Below are 2842 nucleotides of genomic sequence, written 5' to 3' on the forward strand. Positions count from 1 at the left end.
TGGTCTTGCCCTCTGCCTATTCAGAAACTGCAGTCACCTCACAATTGAAGCACTACTTTTGTGGAAAAACTGGCAAATTATGTGCAACGAAAAGAGCTGGTAGTGGTGGTGAAATGTGCACGTGAATTGCACAATAAACTGAGCAGAAAAAGTTTCAAGCATACTAGTATTCCTACTTACAGGCACAGTGTTTGGGATGTTACAGGATGCCAGCACCATTCATCCGGTTGCCATTTCTTACTTCTTGTGCTATAGACAAGGGGGTTTAGAAAGACAAAACACCAAGCAAAACCTGGCCCCTTTCATGTGTTGTTCTGGCAGCTATCAACCTCTTTGCTTTTATTTTTATCAGGCTTTACACACGGACACGTTGGCCTTTAACAGCATACTGCAGATTCTTGGCAGGGGATGCATCATATTAATTCAGTGATATGTTTGGTGAAGACCTATGAAACCAGATGCTAGGTTTACTGTATGCGCCACTTGCTCGGTCACAGATACTTGAGAATTGAGTTCATCATACCTACTGTATGATAAATATAGAGAGGATTTAGATGGCTCCCGGTCAGACTTGCCTACGATTTGCTCTTAGGAAGTCTGCTGCCACCCCCAACTCTCTAATTTTAGATCCCACTCCCCAATTCCACTGTTACTGTTGTAGCCATAAAGAAAGGGGAAAGAAAGAAACTCAGAGACTTTTCAGCAGGTATCCCTAGCTTTCAATTTGTTCTTGTTAAGAAATTTATCTTCTTTTCTCTTTGCACCACTTCTCTTCTTAATCTTCACAATAGCATGTACCATCCACCCAATGTGATGGATAATATACCTATTTTGCAGATAGATAAACTGAGGTCATGACTTGCTCAAAGCCACACTGTGATTCATGGCTGAGGTGGGATATGAATCTGGGACCTTCTGGCATTCAGTTCAATCTTCTTAGCAAGAAAAGTGTGTATAATTACAGTAAGCATTTGAAAAAAGTAGCAGTATCATAGCAACACCTGCACTGGTTGTGTGTTCTTTTTTTAAAAAAAAATAATAATAATAATATACCCTTTTCATTTTACTCAACTGATTTTAAAGAACTGACATAGCAAAAAGTGGCATTTTTATAATAATCAAATATATAACCCGTCATTCTGTAAAAATGGTCCCTTGCCCATAAAAGTGATTGGAAAGAAAAACAAAACAATAGATTAATTATAGTAATGTATAGTATATGTATAGTATATGTATTAATTATAGTAATGATTGTGAGATAATTTGTCTAAATTGCAACCAAATATGCCATTAAAGAGTCTCACTATAATGATACTGAAATTCTAAAATATTTCCTTAGTTTTTAAAAATTTAAAATAAGGTGTTGTGGTACTAGATTTTGGAGAAAGGTTTTGTGTAGAGAAATGCAAGCCTGCCTTTAAATTTTTTACACTTACCATTTGACCACACATGCCATTTTCCTACATACAAAGAACGAAGGAAAATGGGGTTCTTCCAACATTTATACTTCAATTCTTTGCAAATTTGATTGGGAGTTAATATCATCAAATTCAGTAGAACTTGCATCTCGGTAAACATGCACAGGATCAAGCTGCCTGTATCTTTGTGTGTGCTTAAGATTAAGGTTCTAAGCATGTCAACTGATGCTCTGTATTTATAACAATTGCCTAGGACACATTTTTGAGGATTAAAGTTAAACAGCTGGTATATTTTGAAAGAGTCATCAGAATGCCAGTGATTGAAACATGCTCAAAAGACAGGTTGTATGCATAAGACAGTATGCCTTTGATGGAAACTTTTGTTTCCTCAGATTCTATGCTTCTTGTGTATAGCAAATCAGACATCTAAAGAAGATGATATCTGCAACAGCCTCCACGATACTCAAAGCCCAAACAACAGGATTTTCAGTGTCTAAACTAGCACATTGAATTTTGTTCAGAAAATGTGGAACAAGGTATTAATATAAGCAGAATATGACAGCACTGACTTCTGTTAGTTGCTAACTGTGCAATAGTTTTTTGTACCACCTGAAGTTTAGGAGCTATATTCATTGCTGGACATTAGAGATGGAGGACAATTGCATTTAGTCCGCATTTTTTAATGAACCATTTTAAAATGATTTGCACATGTTGGACTAATATTCTAATAGAATTTTACTTATCCTTCTGATTTTACATTTATCTGAATTTTACAATATAATTATTGGCTCAAAAATGTAACCAAATGCATTGAGAACGCATGAAGGCAGTCATATAAAGAATATTTAGATTTGCATTTTTTGATATACAGATAAATGTGGAAACAGGAAGGAACAGTCGTATGAATGAAAACATGCAAAACTGCGCAACTAGAGATAAACTGACCTGTCTATCATTAGCAGACAATGTGCCTGCAATAGTTGGAGCAAAGCAAGTGCCAAAGGAGAAAGAGGCTTTGATCCAGGCTTTCTACCATACCATAATAAGAAGCCCAAGGTAAAAAGCATATTTGATCCCTAAGCCAACAAGGCCACCAGCTGAGTTTGGGAGTATCTGCTGTATAAAGATATTGCCATGGATATTTTGTTAATTACATGCCCTTAAAATAAAATAATTTGGGTTACAGCTCTGATTTATTATATTTTTCATCAACGCTTTGGTGCATGTGCTGCCTCTCTTGCGGTTTTGTGCTTGATGATTTTGAAGCTGCCAAGTACGAAACTTACCCACGACAGAAGATGCACCAAACTGTGCATTTGGAGATGGGGTAGATGCTTATAAACATCAGAACATAATGTTAGCCTTTAGCAGAAGAGCGTATTTACTTTTACCAATATGAAACTCATTAGAGCAGCTGTTTAAAA

General features: G+C 36.2%; 1 long non-coding RNA gene across 1 annotated transcript; it reads left to right on the forward strand.

Annotated features, from left to right (window-relative positions):
- Positions 1-635: 635 nt before the first annotated feature.
- On the forward strand, positions 636-2409 carry LOC307223838. The gene is made up of 4 exons (XR_013842293.1): positions 636-706; positions 838-892; positions 1833-1954; positions 2290-2409. It is a non-coding gene; the product is annotated as an uncharacterized lncRNA (long non-coding RNA).
- The last annotated feature ends 433 nt before the right edge of the window (positions 2410-2842 follow it).

The sequence above is a fragment of the Podarcis cretensis genome (genome assembly GCF_951804945.1).
Source record: "Podarcis cretensis genome assembly, chromosome: 9".
Lineage (NCBI taxonomy): Eukaryota > Metazoa > Chordata > Lepidosauria > Squamata > Lacertidae > Podarcis > Podarcis cretensis.